This window comes from Musca autumnalis, unplaced genomic scaffold (assembly GCF_047663935.1).
Source record: "Musca autumnalis isolate F117 unplaced genomic scaffold, ASM4766393v1 scaffold_4, whole genome shotgun sequence".
In the NCBI taxonomy this organism is placed as follows: Eukaryota; Metazoa; Arthropoda; class Insecta; order Diptera; family Muscidae; genus Musca; species Musca autumnalis.
In genome coordinates, this window is record NW_027411977.1 from 132467759 (window position 1) to 132492913 (window position 25155).

Sequence of the window (25155 nt, forward strand, 5' to 3'; positions counted from 1 at the left end):
TCAAAGGTAGAAGAAAACGGTAAAATATTCTTCGCGAAGCTTAAAGATATTGTAGGTACACAGATATTCCTTATAGTAAGTAGAAGCGAAGTATTTGTTATTTAGTTTTGATTAAGAATATGTTTTCACAGCAAATGAAGACATCAGTTGGTATTACTGCACCATGATTTATAGCAATAAAATGATGTTTTATTTAAAATTTTGTAATCTGTACTTATCAATTGGTCCAATTTCATAAAAATGATTTTTATCATAATATGGTAACATTCGCATTACTTGCTCATAAATACCTTATGCTTTGGTATCTGGGTCTTGCAGTTGTTAAAACATATCACTTTCCTTCGCTGTCCGTCTGCCGGCAAACTTTTTAAAGATCCAAAGTAAAGATCCTTCGTATCTGAACATTTTTGCAATACTGGTTAAGCAAAATTGAATCTAGATCATTGGTGCTCCCTTCCTTACGGTAGCGTAAAAACAAACCACACGTATTCTCTCTTTATTTCTGATTTGCCATTGATTAGCAATGGGTTGCGAGCATTTTGAATTCTAATGCATTTTTATTTTTTTTCTATAGCTAATTATTGTTTTTCTTTTGCCTTTCTTTTCATAGAGAGGCCTATAAATATTTTTTGGTTATTTAGTGCCTGCGTTGGATATTTCGAAATAAATAGCTGGGTTATGATTTGTATGGCCACAGCCAATAATATTATTTTAATTAGCTTTATTTTATGTACAAACACGCACATACATACACATTATTAAATATTTATTAAAGCCTGTATGTGTATTTTTCCTCTTTCGTAAAAAGAAACACATTTAAAAATTAGAAAATGTGTAAAAAGAATTTCGAAATTTCGTTTATCGCCATTAAAATAGCTTTAATTATTTTCTCTCATTGTTTTATACTCCACCCTTCCTTCTTCTTCATTACACATTGCCATTTACAGAGGCAAAAAGAAACAATAACAACAATAAAAATTTAAAACGCCAAAAAAATGTACCGTTTAAAAACAATTGTATGATGGTTGTTGTTGTTTTTTTATTTCATTTTTCCATACATAATTGTCATATCTTTGCTTTGGTCTTATATTTTTTTAGTTTTATTATTTCTTAAGAAAGAAAGAGAAACCTCCTCATTTGGAATTCAAAAGAAAGAAAAAAATAGAAAATTTTTAAGAAGTCAATTACCATAAAGAAATCACAAGTAGTTGTAGTTGACTTGCAAGTAAGCAGTTGTTTTTGTTTGTTCATTTCAGTGGTTTATCGTATTCTTCTCTTTATTTTCATTCTTTCTTTTCGACTTATTAATTTTTCATATTTTACAATTTGTATTTTCTTCCTTTTTTTGATATAATTATCCAAATAATTTAAATAAAAATACACAAACAATGAACGAATTATAAGCCATAACAAAAAAACACAGCACACACAAGGTTCCTGGGGGGTGTTACAATTAAAACAACACTACAAACAACTTGTAAACACAGCCCCAGCCACAGCAAAAAAATTCAGTTGGATAAAAATTGAAAAACAAAAAATGTTTGAACTAATGCAAAAAAATTGCAAGGAGAGCTCTCCACACACACACACCATATATTTATTTGTTGCCACAACTGCTGGCTGCTTATTTAGTGCTTGTCTGCTTCTCGTAAAACACACTCTTCTTTCTACAGTACTAAGCCGCAACTAACCGCACACTAACTCGTCATCCGTTGTATTTAATTTTTATACTGAAGTGCAGAAATTATTGTGTGTGGTGATCTATAGGAAACGACGTCGGCGAAACGAAACTCAGGCAGGCCACAGCCGATGCCAGCAGCAGACACACACACGAGTGGAATACAAATCTTGACGACAGCAGAGCAGTTGTCGGGTTTATGCCACTGCGTGTGTGTGTCTGTTTGTAGCAGCAACGACGATGGATGTATGTTTGGTGGTGTGTGTATGTGCCTCAATGAAATTTCTCGTCTTCTTTTGCTTCCAAAAGGCAACTCAAAAAATGGTGCCACAAAATGAAAAGAGAGTGATGATATGAGTGCAACAAAATGAGAGTAAAGAGTTTCCAGTGTTGCCAATGCCAAGATTTGTACAAATAATCATGGATGAAATATGAATGGAGATAAACCCACTACTGTTGACCTGGATTTTGCAAAAGCTTAGAAAATTAAATGAAAATGTAGCTTGTGTTAATTTTTCTGAATGATTGTGTAAAAGTTGTTGACAACATGTCAGAACAAAGGCCGCTAATGTAATACAGTTAGTCAACTAAATTATTGCAAACGATGAATTTTTAAAAATTTAGATTTTTAATTAGGAATTATTACAAGAAATTCTTTCAATAACGTTGGGTTTTTGTGCATATCTGTTGATTTACCTCTTAATGACAGCAACCCAATAAATGCAGAAATCGGTCGGAAATAAGAAAAACGGGCAAAAAGATAAGAATACCGAAAATCGGGAGGTACTGTTCTATGGGGGCTATATGAAGGCGTGCACCTATACCTATAAATTTCAGGAAAGTTTTATAACATCAACGAAGACCAAATACCAAATTTCGGGGGAATATTAAGGCGACAATCTTCAAAATACCGAAAATCGGGAGGTACCGTTCCATGGGGGCAATATGAAGGCGTGCGTGCACCTATACCTACAAATTTCAGGTGGAGAGTTTTATACCCCAAATGAATAACAAATTTCAGGCATTTCGGAGGAATATTGAGGCAACAACCTTCAAAATACCGAAAATCGAAAGTTACCATTCTATGGGGGCTATAAGAAGACGTGGCCCTATACCGACAAAATTCTGGGGGAAAGTTTTATACCCCCGACGAAGGCTATGTACCAAATTTCAGCCATTTCGGTGTGATAGTGAGGCTAAAACCATCAAAATACCGAAAATCGTACCACACGATTATATGGGGGCTATATCAAAACGTAAACCGATATAGCCCAATTGCAATACCAAATATCCTAGTAGTAATAGAAACTTCTATACCAAATTACAAAGCTCTATCTTAAAAATTGGGAGCTGTATCTTGATTTCAACAGACGGACAGACGGAAATGGTTATATCGACTTACAATTTTACCCTGATCAAGAATATACATCCAGCAAAAAGTTTGCCTCCAAAGAGGCAGTTAAATGATATGTACAAGTGATCTGGAAGTGCATCAAATTATGAATTTTCACTCATGATTTTTACAAGAGCGTGACTACTGAAAGAGGCACTCCATTGCACTGCATTTTAACTGACACTTTGGCACTGCATTTTAACTGACCCTCTGGCACTGCATTTTATCTGACCTTTTGGCATTGAATTTTAACTAACACTTTGGGGTAGAAGAGGAGGCAGTCCAAAGCACGCCATAACAAAATATCCCAGAACAAATAAAATGCATTTATTATTTGTGTAAAAAATATTAAGAACTTTATTACATTAACACAAATTATGAAAATTCTCCATTGAATTCAATCGCAAACATGCGTGTTTCCTCCTCTCTCCATTTAATCCAAGCTGAACTGTCTAAATGGGGAAGACATCACCAGTTAAGATTTTAACATGTACTCCAACAGCATTACATTGGGAAATTTTATTCTCGTGAGTTACCGGAAAAATGTTCACAAATTAAATATTATTTAGTTTGTATTAACAAATGTTTAGAAATCTTATCTCTTTTTGGAAAATGTATGCCGCTGCCTGTAGAGATGTACAAACTGATTTATGTACATGTAGGGATCTCTAACAACTGCTAATAAAATGTAAATGTGCCTTTTTCACGACTCCGTTTGGACTGTTAAATTATGGGGAATTGGAGTGACTTTTTCACGACTCCGCTGAACTGCATCCGGATGTTGTTAAATGTAACAAGTGGATGTGATTCTTTGGATTGCATCCGAATGCGGTTAAAATGTGAGGACTGGAGTGCCTTTTTCACGACTCCGTTTGAACTGCATCAAAACATGCCGTGACAGAACTAGTCCACATTGCACTACTTCCAATTTATTTTGCTGGGTATACTTCATAGAGTCTCCGACGAATAGGTATTTCGATGTGTTACAAACGGAATGACAAATTTAATTATACCCTCTATATTATGGTGGAGGGTCATGGTAGAACAAATATAAGGTAAAGTTAATACTACAACAAATACAACTCGAACAACAACCACAAAGGAATTTGTTTTTGTTTGTAACGTTACTGCCAGTTGTATTTGTAAACAAAACCAGGAAATGTCTATAAATTATTGGAATTTAAAAAACTAATAATTTTTCACATTTTGTTGAATATTTTGGAAAACATGAATGAAAATTCGTTACATTTTAAATTTTTATGTTTCCACATCATTCCACTAAATGCATAAATTCTCGCAGAAAGTAGAATTCTTGCAGAAAAGTTTGGGGTCGCTGGAAATTCATAGAAAAAGGAGAAGCTGTTTCAATGTTTTGTTTTAGAAATCAAAGAAGCACATGTTTATTAGGGCTTTATTTTTTTAAATTTTAACAAAATACCTCACATATTAACAAACGTTGTATCGCCTCTACAAGCGGCGATTTACTGCGCGGCTTATCGTTCGAACTTGGAGGAGGTTACATATCATTGATATGAAGAAGTCTTTCTGGGAAATGTTTTTTTCCGAATGATATATTTTTTTCTCAAAAAATATATGTCCCCAATGTACATCAAAATAGAAATAAATGTATAAAATGTCATAAATGTATAAAATGAAATTTGACACTAACGTTACAACCCAGTTCAGTCAGCTGTGTATTGCTGCTACCTTTTCTTATTCTACCATGGTGGAGGGTATAATATGAAATGTCTTGAAATTAAAAACAAAGTTCCACCTCAAATGTTCAAAAATAGAAATATCGTCTGCTCCGTCGGAAAAGGTCGTAAGTCCACTTTTTTTTGGAAATCGCGTTTTTGTTACAGGATGATAGTACACGTCAAAACACGTCGTATGATACAAAGAAAATGGTAGTATGTCGCGTTTTTCTATATGTTTTGCCCTTGTCGGAAAAGGTCGTAAGTCCACAAAACGTACAAATTTGAGTACGAAAAGGTCGTAAGTCCACAGGAAAATGTATACATTAAAAGAATACTACAGCTAATGTAGTTCAGATATAATGTTTAACGTCATCCATGGTTGGGGTACAATGTAAAGAACTAGCCTACACATTTGGCGGAGCCTTTGGACCAAACTTTTGAACAAAAATGCTATAATTTCTATATTGCAACGAAAATTTACATTTTAAATCTATTTTCCCCTATAAGCGAACTGATTACACTGCTCAACAAAATTGAAAAAGTTGAATGTTTCAGACGAAGTTGCAGTTGTTTCTAGATGAAATCGGCGAGCTATTTTCAAATCCGGTCCCGATTTTTCTCCATCAGCTCTTGTTTTTGAGATATAGCTCAAACTCGGTTTTTACGAGTTTAACCCAGACTTTCGTTATTTTCGGATACAAACAAATATTTTTTGTGGGTTTTTCGACATTAATATATTAAGGAGATGTTGTATGCTCGATACAAACCGTTTTTGAAATAGTTATGGTGAGTATATATCAAAAAATATAGAAAATATACGACGGACCTTGAAAAAATTGCTTATTTTGAGTACTTTAAGCTGTAATTACGTCATCGGGGGAAGTCATAGGATCTTCATATGGCAATGCGGATATGCTTAGAGTGTCTACTATATAGTCCAGTATTCAAATATATAATATAAAGTTCATAGCGCCCATGCTTCGGCTATAACCTAAAAATCATCATGAAGACTGCCATTGAAAAGTAAATGGCTTATGTGGTAATGATATCACTGGTAAATTATTTCCCTTTAGCAGTCTTCATAGCGATTTTTAGGTTATAGCCGAATCATGGGGGCTATGAACTTTATATTATACATTTGAATACTGGATTATATAGTAGACACCCTAAGCATATCCGGAGTACCATATGAAGATCCTATGCCTTCCCCCGATGACGTAATTACAGCTTAAAGTACTCAAAATAAGCAATTTTTTCAAGGTCCGTCGTATATTTTCTATATTTTTTGATATATACTCACCATAACTATTTCAAAAACGGTTTGTTTCGAGCGTACAACATCTCCTTAATATATTAATGTCGAAAAACCCACAACAAAATATATGTTTGTATCCGAAAATAACGAAAGTCTGGGTTAAACTCGTAAAAACCGATTTTGAGCTATATCTCAAAAACAAGAGCTGATGGAGAAAAACCGGGACCGGATTTGAAAAAATCTCGCCGATTTCATCTAGAAACAACTGCAACTTCGGTTGAAACAAAAGTCCTGTTGACCAGTGTTATGAAAGATGGACTTCTGGCATTTTCATTGATACAAATTGGGATGCTGTATCTGTTCAAATACCTCATATTTTGAAAAAATTCTAAAAAAACAAGATTTTTACTGTTTTACTGTCGTATATCTTACTTAACTTTATTAACTGGTAATTTGTGGTTTCTCTAGGGACATTTATTCACATAACGAGATAAGATTGTATTCTGAATTCAATAAAGTAATACCTTCTAACGGACGGGTAAGTGCAATGTTTATATTATTAAATTATTTTAAAATAATAATTGATTGAAATGTTATTAAACTAAGAAGACAATGGTTTTTGCTAACAAAGAGCAGTATGAATTTGGAATGGAATTAGACGATGGTGTCATGGGTCTAGTTTCCAATGGTTTTCACGGTGATTCTGAAAGCTCTGATGATAAACTTCCTAAGCCCAGGAAGACATTACATGCTAAAGATTCTAAATGGTTTGCAGACAAAAACAAAAAAAAACCCAAACGAAGAATAAATACCAAATTTCAGCCATTTCTGAGGAATATTGAGGCCACACCTTCAAAATACCGGAAATCGGGAGGTACCGTTCTATGAGGGCAATATGAAGGCGTCAATACCAAACTAGAACCTAGAAGTAATAGAAATTTCTATACCAAATCACGAAGATCTATCTTTAAAATTGCGAGCTGTATCTTTATTTCAAAAGACGGACCGACGGTCATGGTTATACCGACTTAGAATTTTACTCTGATCAAGAATATATATAATTTATAGGGTCTCCGCTGAATATATCGATATGTTACAAACAGAATGACAAATTTAATTATATTATACCCTCCATGTTATGGTGGAGGGTATAAAAATCTTCAGAAATGTTGGTGTCGATATGCAATTTTAACATACCGCCAAATAACTGATGACTTGAGGCATGCCGACTGTGTCCACCTTCTGAAAATGTATCTTATATACCTGATGAAACTATAGCTATCGATATGTTGTCTTATAATCTAAACACTTGCTTTACAGTAAGACCAAAGCTTCGTTATGCATAACATCTGGTATTTCCATTGATTTGTAGCATATTTAAGAAAGTGGGGGTGGTCGGGTCTTATTGCTAAAATATGTAGCCAGGATTGGGGAAACGGAATCGTTCATAAGTTTTATATATGTATATAGCGCATTTAGCAAATAGGGCACAGGTGTAACCCGCTCCTCCGAAATTCAACAAAATATATAGCCTACTTCCACCAAGGGACATCCCTGTGCATAATCTGAAAATTACATGGAATATGTACTTAGGGTCGGAGATTCAACAAATTAATTTTCTGACCGATACTTTCATACATTTTGCAAAAAAGTGTTTTTTAAAAAATATGGCTAGCCCAGCCCCCTTCCAAATTCAAAAAAAAAAAAAAATATATAAAGCCTATTTTTACTCCGGTTGTTCCTTGTATATTCTCTGAAATTTTCAAAAAAAAAAATCTGTTCAGCCGTTTTTGAGTCTATGCGGAACATACAAACATACACACATTGTCTTTTATATATAAGATTTCACCCAAAAGTTTTGGTCCATTAAACCCGCTAATAATTATCTCATCACCATGTTAAATTGCAAGCTTATTCTTTGTCTTAAACTCAAATCATTTTTAAAATTTTGCTCCGATCGGAATATTACTGCAATCTACAGGACAGCTACAAAGTCGTGTAAAAATTGTGTGTTTGGTCCATTTCACACCTTTCGATCATAACCAACATCTAATGGGGTCACTTCAGGTCGGAACCCGACCTCTCCACAAAATTTCGTGACGATCGGTCCAAAATTGAGGCCTGGAGTTTTATTACAATTGTTAATGGATGGACGGACACACATAGCTAAATCGCTTTATCTCGTCAAGATATGAAAAAAATGGCAAGACCCCCGCCTACAACGAATACTTCGCGATGTTACACGAATATTGGACAAAACAAACTTATAATACCCTTTCCACATTGTTTTGTAAAGTATAAATATTTTATTTTAAAAACGTCCGTAAATTGTAGGAAAAGGTCGTAAGTCCCTACAAAAATACATAACTGTACAAGGAAAAGGTCGTAAGTCCAAAGACATCCAATTATCTCCCAAACGCGACGGAACTTTATCAAACAAAGTACAGGTATTGAAGCGGAATAAATAAACGAAGAATACTGCCTTTACCACTATAATAAAATCTTTAATACAGAAAGCGCTGGAATGTTTTTTCTTCCTCCTGAAAAATTTATTGAGAGGGACTTACGACCTTTTCCGACGGAGCAGACGATATGCTTTTAGATTATTTTTCAACTTCTAGTGGCCATAGAATAAATAGCTATTCTAGTCTATGTCTCGCGGGGAAAATTCGGCAAGCGTAAATACAGGCGTTGATGATGGTGTCAACAACAATGAACAAAATCTTTAGTACATACATGGAATGTACATACATTCCAATCCCACGGCAGCTGGTTCTCTGTACCGGATTGACCCGGGGCCACACAAAACCAGCGTTCCGGCCAGCGACTGCCACCTCAGTGTACATGTGTTTGTATTTGTTTCGTTTTTCTGCTGCTGGGAGCGACATATCCCGGAATGTCTGCTTCGGATTTTATTGGTCCGTGCCGGGACGGAGGAAAACCCAGGACCAATATATTTGTGCTCGGTTTGTCACATCCGCATCTTCACCCATATCCAATCTTCGGTGAGATGCAATAGATGCCAGGAGTGGGTGCATTTACGGGGTTGCTCTGAGCTTGCCCACGCGAGGGACTACGATAGGGACTATGTTGTTGCATGCTGCGCGAACACAGCCCCTAGTGATTCGTCGTCGTCAGATTACGAAACACCTTCGTCGTCGAATTACGAAACTCCCCCGCGGTCCCCCCAACAGCAGCCGCACGCGCAGCATTTAACACCAGCCGTTGTTGTTCCAATCACAGGAAATGCATCCTTTTTGCAATTTAATTGCAATGGTCTCCGAGGTAAGATCGATGAAATAGTGGACTTTGTGAAACGGAAGAAGATCAAGGTCGCGGGGTGCAGGAAACCATGCTGAACGACCACAGCTCAGTACGTTGTGATGGTTACAACGTAATAAGGAAGGATCGCACCAGATGTGGAGGTGGGGGATTAGGGGGTAGCAGTCAGGTGTGGAGCTGCCAAGATAGAGTTGCTGAACGTATACATCCCGCCGAGAAATAGCAGATTATAAACCTGACATTAGTCCGCTTTTGGAAGGTCATAATAGTCTGGTCCTGGGGGACTTTAATGCGCATCATGAGATGTGGCATTCGGCCCTCGGAAACGACCAGAGAGGTATAGCGCTGGCTGAGCAGATTGATAGCTCTACGTTTTGCTCGGTCAATGAGGACGCCCCTACCAGAATTAGAGGAGCGTGTCACAGTTCGCCAGACATAACCATCGTGTCACCTGGTCTGACAAATGACGTCACCTGGCAACTAGAGTTGTGCCAAAGGAACTATATGGAACTATCTAGTTCACTTCGCAGTTCCAATGGCCCACATTTTTTCTTTGAACAAACTGTGTATACTTACTATCACACGTTGTATTTCATGATGTTGCTCATACGTTTTGGAACTAGGAACTAGATTACCCAACTCTACTGGCAACCCGTCATTTCAATTGGATCAGATCATCTCCCCATAATTGTCTCCATCAGCAGACCACCCGATTTCATCACCTCTGAACGCCGCACATTCGTCAATCATGGGAAAGCTGATTGGCGAGTTTCAGAGAGTTCACCAATCACCGCTTCAGAGAATTGCCCAATCCTTCTGATGTTCGGGTAGCGGAAAGGACGTTCCGAGACATCATCAATGCTGCAGCCGCTCGCCATATACCTGCTGGTCGAATACCCGAAGTAAGACCAAATTTCCCAGCAGAGGCGACGGAATTAGCAAATGAGCGTGATGAGCTTCGTCGAACCAACCCCGACGACCCCAGAGTCAGGGAACTGACACTGGAAGTTAATAGGCTGGTCGGCGAACATAAGCGGAACAAGTGGTTAAATCATCTGAAGAGTTGCAACATTGGAGCCGGTATAAGTAAATTGTGGACAACGGTTAAGTCACTCTCGAACCCCGGAAGGAGGGATGACAGGACCTCAGTCACGTTTGGCGACATTACGTTGACTGACCCGAAGAGGTGTGCAAGTTACTTCAATCGACAGTTTGTCGACCACGCCGAGAGTGACAGGGCGAAGAGAAGAGTGTTACGTCGCATTAGATCTCATCCTGCCGAGGATGAACCATCACTGTTTACAATGGATGATGTTGCGAATGCCATCAAGAACGCTAAATCATCCAAAGCGTTGGGCCCTGACGGAATTTCCATGGTAATGTTGAAACAGCTGGATGAGCCGGGAGTGGAGTATCTCACTAAAGTTCTAAAACTGTCGCTAGCCACCCTTATTGTTCCCGAAGTCTGGAAAATGGGCAGGGTGGTCCCGCTACTGAAGCCAGGCAAGGATGCCAGCAAAGGTGAATCGTACAGGCTGATTTCGCTTTTGTCACCTGTAGCGAAGACCCTTGAGGCCTTAGTCCTCCCCAGCATTAGAAATAGCTATCAAGTTGCCGATCATCAGCATGGATTCCGTAAACAGCACGACAACAGCGCTGCACGCCATCTCCACACATATTTGTCGAGGACTCAACCAGGAGCGGCCGTGTGATAGAACAGTGATGGTGGCGCTTGACTTTGATACTGTCAAGCACTCCACGCTGTTCGAGGACATCGAGCAGACAACCCTCCGGCCAAGTCTGAAACGTTGGATAATCAACTATATCAGTGGTCGCCAGTCGTATGTGGAGTTCAGGAGCAAGAAATCCAAGCCCCGTAGAGTAAAACAGGGAGTTCCCCAAGGAGGAATGATATCTCCGGAACTGTTTAACCTCTACCTTTCCTGTATTCCGCCCCCTCCAGACGGCATTGAGATCGTAACGTATGCGGATAATTGTACGATCCTGGCGTCAGGTACCTATCCTGATGACATCTGTGAGAGACTGAACTCCTATTTAACCGATCTTACCACCTTTTTCCAAGCGAGGATTATGCAGATATCCGCGACCAAATCGACGGCCACTCTGTTCACCACATGGACGGCGCAGTATAGAAGAGAGTTGAATATCAGGGTCGATGGTAGCAGAATTCTGACCACAAAATTCCCCAAAATTCTAGGGGTCACATTCGACACCACTTTCACGTCGTCCGCGCATGCCACAGCTATCTGCGATAAACTGAAATGTACAAACAAGGTCCTCAAGTCCCTAGGCGGCAGCACTTGGGGTGCAGATAAAGAAACCTTGTTGACCACGTATAAAGCGATAGGTCGGTCAGTGGTAAGCTATGCGGCGCCAGTCTGGTCCCCGAATTTATGTGACACGCAGTGGGATAAGATTCAAATTTGTCAGAACGCCGCCCTGAGAACAACAACAGGGTGCCTCCTCAAATCTACAGTGGACCATCTACATGAGGAGGCAAATATTCTTCTATTCGTTGCAGTACTTGCTCGTGTGTTACCGTGAAAGCCATCCCAATCACCATCTGCTGGCCACCGATACACCCAGGCATATAAAGAAGGATATTCATGCTCTAGAGACGACGGTTCAACAATATAGGAGAGAACCTCTTGATCAACAGGCATATCAGGCAGGTTTGAAGAGCATTCACACGGATACAGTTGCTAAGACCATAAGCAATTATTGTGTAAATGCAGTCATCGGAGCACATCCTCCATCTATCGCAGCTGAAGAGCGTCAGCTGCCACGACAAACCAGAGTAGTTTTGGCTCAATTACGCTCGGGATATTGCAGTCGCCTAAATTCCTATTGGGCGGGAATCGATCGCACCGTGCAAAACATCTGCCCAATATGCGGCATGGGCCCGCACGATACTAAGCACCTATTCAACTGCCCCGCCAACCCTACTCATCTGACTCCAGTGGATCTGTGGTTACATCCCATCGAAGTAGCCAACTTCCTGGAACTGGAGATAGACCCAGAGCCAGATTGAACAGGAGAACGAACATACAAACATAATAATAAAACAGTGTTACAACAACAACAAATCGTTAGTCAGCTAAAATTTTGGCTCAATAAATTTGAACAACAGCTGCTATTAAATCCAAAATCCTAAATTGTGGTTCATTCAAATGGAGGAGATAGAATTAGTCGGGGTAAAACAAAATTCGATCTCATATTATGCAATCTGGACCCGGAAACACCAGAGTTTGTATCGGATATCATTACGGCCTCTCATTTTCACTGATGCAAATACGAAGCATTGCAAAATAAGCTAATTTCTGCGTTTACGGAATCAGACGAGAAAAAACTACACAGACTCTCAGTAGGTCATACAATTGGTAATCAGAAGCCAAGTCATTATTTTTGGAGCAGATGCTCGATGAAATTGGATGAAATAGCGGCACAGGCAGACAATATCATGGATCGATTACCTCCTTCCGTATCCGTTTCCATTAACTCCGGCGCAGTTTCAAATGGTTTGTTATAGCGGATGTAACCAAACCAATGATCGGTTCGGACTTCTTAACTTCCCAAAAAATATGGAAAGTGGAGATGCTGTGGAGACTATAGAGGTCTTAACAAAAAAACTATTCCGGATGGATACAACATCCCTTTTTGGACAGACTGCAAGCAAAAACTTAACGGATGTACTGTTTTCTCAATGTTGGATTTAGAAACCAAGTCATTATTTTTGGAGCAGATGCTCGATGAAATTAGATGAAATAGCGGCACAGGCAGAAAATATCATGGATCGATTATCTCCTTCCATATCGATGGTTTTTTCAAATAGATCCGTTTCCATTAACTCCGGCGCAGTTTCAAATGGTTTGTTATAGCGGATGTAACCAAACCAATAATCGGTTCAGACTTCTTAACTTCCCAAAAAATATGGAACGTGGAGATGCTGTGGAGACTATAGAGGTCTTAACAAAAAAACTATTCCGGATGGATACAACATCCCTTTTTGGACAATGGTGAATTTAGTTCGCGCCTATCATCAAATCGACATTCAGACTGATGATATTAAGAAGACAGCTGTAGTAACGCCGCTCGGGTTGTATGAATATTTGAAAATGCCTTTTGGATTAAGGAATGATCCTCAAATTTGTTTGGCCTAATGGATAATGTTCTTCGCGGATTAGATTTTGTGTTCTGCTATTTGGATGATATTCTAATTGCATGTAAAAGTCAGGAGGAGCATTTAGAACACCTGAGAATTGTTTTCCAACTGTTTAAGGATTACGGTATCGTTTTAAACCAATCGAAATGCAAGTTCGGGCAATCTGAGGTAAATTTTCTCGGATGAAAATTAAATTCCCAAGTTATTATGCCAATCATGGTTTAATAAGAAAGGTTAGCTAAAGCTTTCTGTCAGTTCAATTTTTTTCTTTCAACTGTTCCTAAAACGTTAAAACAATATACACAATCTGTGTATGTGTGTGTGCTATTTGAATAATATGCCAAACAATTTTAAAAACAATCGAATTCAATGATTTTTAAAATTGATTTTAGAACATTTGTATGGAAGAAATTTGTCAGCTTTGCATTGAAACAAACATTTTATCATATCCACAACTCGATTATGTGGAAAAACCTTGACACTTCATTCATTGTTCGCTTTTTTTTATAAAATGCTCAAAAATGGTATTGTAAACAAACCCACTGGTTGCTTTTGTGTTTACTAATTTTGACGTTTTAGGAATTCAGGAAAAACAAGGGTTCTATAGATTATTTTCATTTAAACCTACCTCTTTACTTATACCATGATGCCAATGGATTATAAAGTCGAAAAATTCTACAATTTCCAAAACCGAAATGTAGGACCTTCGGCAGTTTTTAGCTATGCCAATTTTTTTCCACCGATTCTTACCGAATGCTGCTGAAATTCAAATGTTCCCAAATGGTGCTCCAAAAAATGATAAGCCGTCCAGATGTATGGCATTACTTTCTCATTCCATTCCTAATGCCACACTGGCACTTAAGGTGGATGCTCCAAATGTTTGCAATTGGTGGACAACCCGTGGAAACCCTTGGCGTTTTTCTCTAAAAAGTTAAGCCCCTCTCAAGCTAAATACAGTGCTTACGATCGGGAATTGCTTGCCGCCTTCAAACAATCGGCCATTTTCGGTACATGTTAGACGGGTGCAAATTTTTACCGTTTACTGACCACAAGCCATTGTGTTGCGCCTTCAATAAAAATCCTGATAAATCCAGTCCGAGACAGTGACGACATCAAGATTTGATTGGACAATTTACTACAGACATTCGTCACATATCCGGTCGAGACAATATCGTTGCTGATATGAGGAACTACGTCAACTGTTATAATCAAACCAAGTCTTGAAATTAAAGTTCTTCATATGCCTGGTAGCAAAAGCTAAATTTATTGCGACACCTCAACCGGGAGGTTTCGACCATACATACCTAAAGAAATCCGTTGATCAATATTCGATTCAATTCATGGTCTTCCATATCCGGGAACCCGGTCTACCCGAAAATTGTTATCTCAACGATTTGTATGTCCCTCAATGAATCAAGACGTTGTCAAGCATGCCAATCAAGAAAAGTAACACGTCATTCAAAATCTCCCTTGTATCGTTTTGAAATATCGACCGTGCCATTTTGAAATATCCAACCAACAATTTCTATACCGATTGAACATTTGGTAACACTCGAAAACTTAATGAATAATTTGTCCAAGTTAATGCTTCAAATTACTCGATATATGCACCTTTAAAATAAGAAATTGCAAAACTGATCTCAGAAACCTTTACAACCGATATACTCAGGTATCTTCACTCAAACCAAAATCCGCATTGGTTTGAGAGAAGATACCGTGAGCATTGACCTACTCTTACCTGCCTATATAGCTACAGCATCGTCCGAAACAAAGTAACATTAAATTTTTGGTTTTCCCTTTTTTGAAAATTGGCGAATTAACGAATAAAGATTTAAAATTTTTTTTAATTTATGCTGTCATTTAGGTATAGATGGCACCTGTAAGGGTTGCCAAATTCGTACACCTAGAAGCACTATATACTTGTGGCATTTAAGGATATTTAAGCATAATACCGTCCTTTTTGCATTGCTTTAGAAAAGTGTAAAAATAAAGACAATTTTATTAAAAATTTTACATGAAAAAAAAGTAGGACGAGCGAGCATTCGAACTACTTAAGAAAAATTTGATAGATATGATTAACTATGGCAATTCATTCTCGAATTTTGAACGAAGATAGCTAATAGCAGTCCTACTGGAACAACATTCGAGAGGTCTCCTATGCAAATAAATGTTGCCAGCGTTCGGAAATGCAACGAGACCTAATACGGGCTAAGCAAACGTAAAGAAATTTTTTTATTTGGTCTAAAAAACAATTTTGTTTTTCAAAATAGTTAGGCTTAATCCCATAGTCGTTGTTTTAATATTTTATTAAAACAACTTTAATTTATTAGTGGGAAAAAATTGGCGATGTTTACCAAGGGGTAAGGCAGGGAATACTATAGTTTCAGATCTCGCCACAGATCTTCATCAGTTCCCTTATTTCTTGTTTTTCAACAAGAAACTTTTTATACCCAAGTGTCAATTGCTAGCACAAATAGATACGTGCGCAAAGAAACACTCTGATCGAGAATTTCTTTGGCACTACCTAAACATCGCCAATTTTTTCCCACTAATAAATTAAAGTTGTTTTAATAAAATATTAAAACAACGACTATGGGATTAAGCCTAACTATTTTGAAAAACAAAATAGAAGTCGTCATCCCAAACAAAAAACGCCAACCCTCCTGGTCTAAAAAACTTTAGAACACGGTTTCGAAATTGAAAAAAGAACTATATGGTACATACGATCTAGCAGGTTCTGGAACACGACAATAGCTCTGTTCCTTTAGGTTTTAAGAAACTTCAAGATTTATCACTCTTTACTCGAAACCCGTTCCTTTACTTCCGACACCACACAACTCAAATGGAAGCAGCTTACAACTTTTGCTACTTTTGTCGGTTTTACCATTTTAAGAAGTAAAGGAATATACCATACAATGGCAGACCATCTGACAATTATACAGAATTTCAAAATATTTTAAAGACGATTAAGTTGGATTTTAGCCAGTAAAATAAATTCTGAATCACTGTGCACTGTGTTAGCTCATCAAAATCATGCAGACCTTCCGCACTGATGTATGGGTATTTATAATCCCTATGTCGGGAAATTAATTGGTGGTAACTCTACCTTAATTTGCGAAAATTCCACTGACGACTACAACAAATAATGTTATAAAAAATATTTGTTCTTTTTATTTGTTTGGCTGACTAAATGACTGGTGGTGGTCCACGGCAGTAGTCTCTTTGACAGTCGGGGGGCAACAAACATGTCATTCCCCCGCAAAAATTGGTGTTGATGTTTATGGTGTTTCTTCTGCTCATTTTGTAACGCATACAAAAATTCAATACAAACGGCCGGCAAGCCAGACATACATACATACTTCGTACCAGCAAGACCAGACAGATGAGACAACCGAACAGACATCGTACAACCAACCATTTATGATGTCGCTGTGTAGTGGCAACTACACCGCAACAACAGCAGCAAAAACGAATCTAAGAAGATGATAAAACAAAACATGAATTAGCAAGGAAAGGCAATGCGTTTGCAAAACGAAAAGGCAGAACAAAAATACAAAGAACAAAAAAGGAAATTAAAAACACAACAACAAAGCAGACAGGACTGACAATGCGCCATCGATGTCTGCACGGCAAAGGTAAAAACCCAAACACACACACAAGTGCTACTTTGGCAAGAAAAACGTGCTTGTGGCGGCTTAACGGTCACACACAATGTTGGGGAAATGAGGAAAAACGCGACAATTTCCCCCCATAAAAACATGAATTATTTTCTTTTAATTTCTTGTTTTTGTTTTGGTGTCTAGCTACACGCACACACACATTTCTAAAACTCGTTCACCGCTAGAGATGGTTTTTACCGGGTATTTACCCGGTAAATACCCACACGGTGGGTAAATACCGGGTAAATACCCATTTGTGGTTATTTATTTGGGTATTTACTATATTGAATGGCAAATACAACATTTTACACCCTATACCTGGGTTTAGGTTGTAAATTCGTTTGAAATGGATAGTTTTACAATACATTAGACTAGTGGGTAAATACTTGGGTAAATACCCGAGTATTTACCCAAGTGTTGGGTAAAAACTCATTAACTGCCGAACCACTTGACGTAGGCTGACAAAATTTGGCTTACATCTTTCTTATGTCAACAGAACTTCTGGTAGTGAACATGGGGTCTCTGGGTCCATGTTTTGATATAGCCCCCACATAGCCGTACCTCCCGATTTAAGGTATTTTTCATATATTAGCCACATTTTACAGCCAAATTGGCTGTAATTTGGCACAGTGAGTCCTCAAGGAGCAGAAAATATCCTTGCAAAAATTTGTCAACATAGGTCCACGTTTTCTGATAGCCCCCATATAAGGGTACCCCGATTTCGAGTATTTACCCAAATTTTGGGTAAAAACTCTTTAACTGCCGAACCACTTGACGTACGCTGACGAAATTTGGCTCAAATCTTACTTATATCAAGAGAATATTTAGTATTGAAAATGGAGTCCCTGGGTCCATGTTTTGATATAGGCCCCATATAGCCGTACCTCCCGATTTAAGGTATTTTTAACTATTAGCCACATTTTACAATCATACTGACTGTAATTTGGTACAGTGGGTTCCCAATATGTATAAAATATCCTTGCAAAAAATTGTCGACGTAGGTCCACGTTTTCTTGTGGCACCAATATGGGTTTCTGGAATCGGGAGGTACGGCTATATCAAAAAGTGGACCCAGGGACTCCATTTTCAATACTTTTAATACTATTGATATAAGAAAGTTTCTAGCCAAATTTTATGAGCCTACGCCAATGGTTCGGCAGATAAAGAGTTTTTACCCAATATTTGGGTAAATACTTGAAATCGGGGTACCCGTATGTGGGGTCTATAAGAAAGCGTGGACCTACGTTGACAAATATTAGCAAGGATATTTAATGCTCATTGAGGACTCACTGTGCCAAATTACAGCCAATTTGGTTGTAAAATGTGGCTAATAGATGAAAATACCTTAAATCGGGAGTTACAGCTATATGGGGGCTATATCAAAACATGGACCCAGAGACCCCATGTTCAGTACCAGAAGTTCTTTTGACATAAGTAAGATTTGAGCCAAATTTTGTCAGCCTACGTCAAGTGGTTCGGCAGTTAATGAGTTTTTACCCTAAATTTGGGTAAATACTCGAAATCGGGGTACCCTTATATGGGGGCTATTAGAAAACGTGCACCTATATTGACAAATTTTTGCAAGGATATTTTCTACTCCTTGAGGACTCACTGTGCCAAATTACAGCCAATTTGGTTGTAAAATGTGGCTAATAGATGAAAAATACCTTAAATCGGGAGGTACGGCTATATGGGGGCTATATTAAAACATGGACCTAGAGACCCCATTTTCAATACCCTTATTACTATTGATATAAGAAAGTTTTGAGCCAAATTTTGTCAGCCTACGTCAAGTGGTTCGGCAGTTAAAGAGTTTTTACCCTAAATTTGGGTAAATACTCGAAATCGGAGTACACTTATATGGGGGCTATTAGAAAACCTGGACCTATGTTGACAAGTTTTTGCAAGGGTATTTTCTACATATTGAGAACTCACTATGCCAAATTTCAGCCACTATGATTGTACAATGAGGCAAATAGACAAAAAATACCTTAAATCGGGAGGTACGGTTATATGGGGGCTATATCAAAACATGGACCCAGAGACCCCATTTTCAATGCTATATATCTCTTGACATAAGTAAGATTTGAGCCAAATTTTGTTAGCCTACGTCAAGTGGTTCGGCAGTTAATGAGTTTTTACCCAACACTTGGGTAAATACTCGGGTATTTACCCAAGTATTTACCCACTTGTTTAAAGTATTGTAAAACTATCCATATTGAATTGATTTCATAGCCTAAACCCAGAAATAGGGTCTAAGATGTTTTATTAGCGATTCAATATAGTAAATACCCAAATAAATACCCACAAATGGGTATTTACCCGGTATTTACCCAATTTACCGGGTATTTACCCATTGGGTATTTACCCACTGTCCATCTCTATTCACCGCTATTTCCTTTTTTATAATGAGAATAGCAGAAACACAACAAATCAAGAGTACCGCAATTTAAAAAAGAGCAGCGATGTTATATGAGATACGATTTTTGTTCAATGTGTACGAAAGAGTTGTGATAAAGCAGCGACGGAATATTCAGCGTAATTTTACAATTTAAAATTATAATGTAATGTTTTCACACATTTTTTATTTCTCGTAATTCTATGAAATAGCAAAAATTCCCACAATGTTCTATTATACCCCAACAGCGGGGTATAAATCGACCAAGTGCCTGCCTGCCGGTATTTTTCAAAATTTGTAGTGGGGTACCAAATATATTTGAACGCAGCCTTTTGCTAAAAATCGCCGAAAATAAATCTTCGACTGATTTAAGTCGGAACTATTTGGAACAAGACTTGCCTAACTCTAGTCGCAAGCAGCTCAAACTCTGATATCACAAATAAACGGGTCATAACTAAGGGCGGGGACGACCTCCCGGGACTAGCCGACATAAACGTTAATCTCAACAGAGCAGGGTACTGCACAATTTTATTGAGAAAAACTTCCGCCAGACCACCAGGGAGAGATCATCCCGGACCACATTTGGCATAATTTATCACTTACAAAAAAAAACTAAGCCATGGACACGAGAGTGATCCATGTCTCCAACTCCATTCATGATACTGCACCTAATCCATTGAAAAGGACGTTTTAGCGGCGGACAAATCCGTACTGGTGGTAGACAGTGGTAAAAAAAAACATAATAAGACGGATGATTCACTAATACCACAGATCTCCAAAAGTTCTAAAGCCAAAGAAACAATGGAAAAGAAAGCAAAGCAATTACAAACTGCAATATTTATGCAAATAAAGATCTGAATCATTATCTGATCTGATCACTATCAGCTTAAGGGAATTTCAGCTGAAAGATCGGAACTCAAGTTTGTGAGGAAGTTCCAAAGGAACTATGCCTCAACTCCAAAACCCCGCAACAGGGTGATGGACGTACGTTAGCTGATGAACAAAGAGAAACCACCCGACTTATGGGCAAACGCGATCAAAGGAAACTATGATGGGTCTGTGACAGCGTAAGCTGCTTGATCGGCAGCCAATCCTCAGTCGTCCAATCGAGATGTTGACACTGTCACAGCCGGTCCATTCGCCTATGATATATTGCCAAGATATCTTCAATCAGTGCATCATCTTCGAAACCTTATACGTGTGCGAAGGCGAGCAAGGATAATGCGAAGTTCGGCTTTGCGCAGAAAAAAGCATGTCTGACTTCCGCATCGTCATTTGCTTTGTGTTGTTCAAACTTCATCAAAATATTTCAGTTGCAAACTCATGCATTGTTCCTCGAAAATGCAACTAAATCTATAAGAAATATGTATGTTTGACGTTTTGAAACACGTATCTTCACAGTTGTTAAGTACAACGGCGTTAAGAAACATAATACTTCGCAGATTTTCAGTCATTTGTAAAGCAACTGACGATACGGAAGTCAGCCCATTTTGATATTACTACGTTACGAATTGTCTCAGATGATCGCAACCATCGACAAGACTGATCCCAAAAAAAAAAAAAACGCATCAGCGATTGTCGACTGTCGTTGGGAAGGCAGCTGTATCTGTCAGGAGTGGGATTAATATTGAAATTAGTTAAGAAAACAAGGAAGTGCAAGCATCGAGCTAGGAAGATTATGCTCCCAAGGCCCTCTAAAGTACCAATAGTAAGAAAGCAGCAAAAGCTTAGCTTGCTGGCTTGACTTACTTGCTTGACTTACTCTACCGTCTTTACTCAACGACTGCTTTGAGGAAGGTGAAGAAAAAATTCTGTCTTTCTCGTGAAAAGAAAAAAAAAACAATTTCTTCGCTTGTAAGGTGGTTAACTGTGAGTTACAGAAAAAATGACTGATTGTGGATGAATAAATCGCAACAACAAAGAACGCACCAACAAAGTAAAAACAAACTTTTTCACCCTCCCTTCATCGCTTCTACGCAGTGTGGCCAGATCTTAAAAAGGTGTTACAGCTAAATCTGCATTAAAATAATGATAAAAAATGCTAAAATAAATATTAAAATGCCAAATTTAAAAACTACATTTTTAATAAAAATATACCCTCCACCATAGCATGGAAGGTTTATTAAATTTGTTTTCCGTTTGTAACGTATGCTGACTTCCGAAACGTCAGTTGCTTTGTAAATATCTTAAGCATCCTATTCCATATCACAGTGATACAGAATTAATGCGAAGTATTGCACTCCAAAACGTCACTTATCAGAAGTCAGCCATATTCTTCATCAGGGTAAAATTCTTCCTAGCATTCACAAAAATTGTGATAGACCACTGTAATTTTCGAAAGACGCGTCTTTTGTTTGTTGGCAGGTCAAATTTGACTATATCGGTCCATTTTTTGTTATAGCACCTATATAAGGGTACCGCCCGATTTCAAGTAGTTTCAAGTTTTTAGCTGACAGTGGTCAAAAAACTTCTCCACCTAAAACCGTGGCACTGGTACTTTCGTAACAAACAGGAAATAAACTAATTCCACCAGTTCAGAATTTTTCATGGTGGAGGGTATAACCCGACCAAAGATAACGTTTTTTACTTGATTTATTTTATTTGCTTAATCAACTTAGCACCAAGATTTTTTTGCGAGAAAACTTAAAATTTTATACGAAAATGATATTCTTGAGACTTTTTAAGCATTTAAAAAAAAATAATTTTTTGTTTGAAACGTATAGTTTTCCTGCAATTGGGCCTTCTTTTAAAAATGCCAAAAACTTTGAAGGGTAATATTGGTGTATTCTCATATGACAATCCCTTTTGATTGAGAAAATACTCTTAGGGGTACTTTACACGGTATGTTTTTTACATATGAGACGTCACTTCTCTCATACCGTGACAACTCATATGTAAAAAACATACCGTGTAAAGTACCCCTTAGTTCAATCCATGGCACAATTACCAAGGTAAAACTGTTCATTAGAGAGAAATTTTGACGGGTTTCTCACATAAATTTTTGCAACCATTTTTTGTGGCGTTTAAACGACCAGTGGCTTTAAATGGGTTAAACGATGTTTGCATTACAGAGTTTTGTCGGGTTAACCTTTTTATGGAGATTTACATATTTGCTGTGATGTCATATTTTATTTTTTAATTTCGTTAGTCCCAATTTACATTAGGCGAGTTTACTTGCGGCAATTGTCAGTTTGTAGGTGAGAGAGGGTGCTGAGAGGCAAAGGGTTACCATATGCCTCACCTATCTCTCCTACAAAATGACAATTGCCGCAAGTAAACTCGCCCAATGTAAATTGGGACTTAACGAAGCAGCGGGTACTTGCTAGTATTAATATAAGTCCATATTTATATTAGGCAATATTCCTTCCGGCAATTGTCAGTTTGTAGGTGTGAAAGGGGGTTGAGAGGCAAAAGGCCCACAAGCCTCACTCTAAATGTGTAGTCAAACAAAGATCATATTTTTTTTAATAAAAAAGTACTAAACTATTTGAGATTTTGTGGATATGAATGAAAAATGCTAAAAAAAAGCTAAATGGAAATTTTGCGGCTAAATACAAAAAAATAATGCTACTTTTAGCTGCTAAAAGGGTCACACTGCTTCTACTTTTTCTTTTGTACCATACACACAGCTCTTTATTATAAAATAAGAGAGAGGCCTGTTGTTACGCTCTTTGACCCATAAAAAATAGGTGGTAACATAAAAAATATGTTGGTACCCAAACATATTTGTTTGGATCCAAACATACATATATTTGTTTGCAACCAGTCCCAGACATACAGTTGTGTGAAAAATAATAAAGACACCTCAATCCATAACCAAGATTACATTAAAAACTGACTAAAAAGGTGAAAATGACTCTAGTTAATAAAATGTATTATTTTCTTAAAATAAAAGGGTTATGTTTGATTGTTCGTAATCATATTTTAGTTTTCTTTTATATTTTATGCGAATTGGTTTAGTTTGGTGTGAGAAAAAATAAGGACACTTCATGAAATATTTTAATAAGGACCAAAATTGAAAGAAATTACTGCAATTAATCAGCTTCATTAGTACTTTTTAGACGATCCTTTGTTTTCGCACTCCTGTACCGGTATCGCGTCCCACGCAACCTGTATAAGTTACCAAAGGTCATCATAATTTGATGGGCACTTTCCCCTGATCGATCTTTTATCTACATTCCACACATTTTCTATCGGGTTCCAATCAAGGAATTGTACAGGCCATTCTAACAACTTAACATAATTGTCCTGGAAACCCTTTTTTCTTGTAGCCGTATGCTTTGGGTCGTTATCCTGCTGTAAGAATCATTTTAGAGGCGTATCCTCTTCAGCATGCGGTAGCATTATACATAGGTATTTCTCAAAATTTCGGATTTCCGCTATTATTTTCTTGTTAATATTGCTATAAAATTCATAGTTTTGATTTCTTTATTTGCGTCGTACTTTTTTCATGAAGACATTTTTAAACTGTGCGAACCTTAACCTTTTTAATTTATAAATTCAATTCGACCTCACCCCCGATGGCCTTAAAGTGTCGCCAGTAGAATTGAATAATAAAATCCAATGCAATGAAATCAGGCACTTCGCACAAAATGTCCTTGTGCCACTTTTAAATGTCAATAGATGTTGGCAACCCTAAACATACAACAATGTGCATAAATTACATGGAAAAGGATAAATTTCATTTCCTTTGCGAACGAACATTCAAATGCAATACAACCACAGGAAATTACTAACACACATCAGTAGTACACACACGTACACAAACACATATTCAACCTTTTTAAATTAGTTTCCTTGGGTAGAAATGTTCGCTATTTGTTGTTGCTATGTAATATAACGTGCGCTGTATATAATATTGATATTCTACAAAAAATATTTTTGGTGTGGCAATCTAAGCAAGAAACTGGAATCACAAGAATCATAAGACCCCTACACATCAAAATTCATCGTATAAATTATGTATTCAATCAATGAAAACCAAGATTTTTCAACGACAAAAAATACAATGCTTAAAAAATGAAATCAATGACATTATGACGCGCTTCGGGAACAATTGAATTTGAGGCCCACCGCAAAGTAACAGTTTTTTTTTGTTGTTGCTTCATGTCAATGAATGAATGAATTAACGAATGTAAAACAACACACACGAGCAGCCAAACGACCCCACAGACAGAGTCGGTTGCTTGTTGGAGCGCTCCCTCCCATACAAGCTATCATCAAACATGAAGAGAGAGTAAGAGGATGGGAGAACAAGTTGTAGTGTGAGAAACTAAAGGTGAGACAGTAACAACAGAAGCTACTAATCAATTATTACTACACTATCCCCACCCATAAAAATATGGATTTATTTGGCGAGCTAATCTAATAAAATATAAAAATAACAACAATTAGAATAAAAAATACACATTGTTACAACTCAAATTGTTGTAATTGAAATAAATATTAAAAAAATAAAAGGTATTTATTTTGATACATTATCTTTTGTTATGTTTTACCCCCCAGTAGCACTGCATATTTTTCTGAACAATAATAGTTTGCAATTACAATAATAGCTGTGTCTTTTTACAGATTTTGACAGTTGTATAAAGGAAAAGTTGCTGAAAAAAA

The 25155-nt window shown here is 37.5% G+C and overlaps 1 protein-coding gene across 10 annotated transcripts in view; it reads right to left on the reverse strand.

Moving 5' to 3' along the window:
- The window catches only part of LOC141402809 (uncharacterized), a 152442-nt gene that overhangs the window by 116442 nt on the left and 10845 nt on the right, over nt 1-25155 (reverse strand). Inside the window, exons 1-2 of one of the 10 annotated variants that reach the window (XM_073984789.1) lie at nt 1591-1727; nt 1189-1339 (exon numbers count right to left, since the gene is read on the reverse strand). The exons of 2 other annotated variants lie outside the window; for them this stretch is intronic. The gene's annotated coding sequence lies outside the window, so the exon portion shown is untranslated. Of the gene's footprint in view, nt 1-290; nt 1340-1590; nt 1747-16594; nt 16963-25155 lie in introns of those variants that run through there. 7 more of the 10 variants (XM_073984792.1, XM_073984785.1, XM_073984786.1 and 4 more) reach the window with 7 other exon arrangements.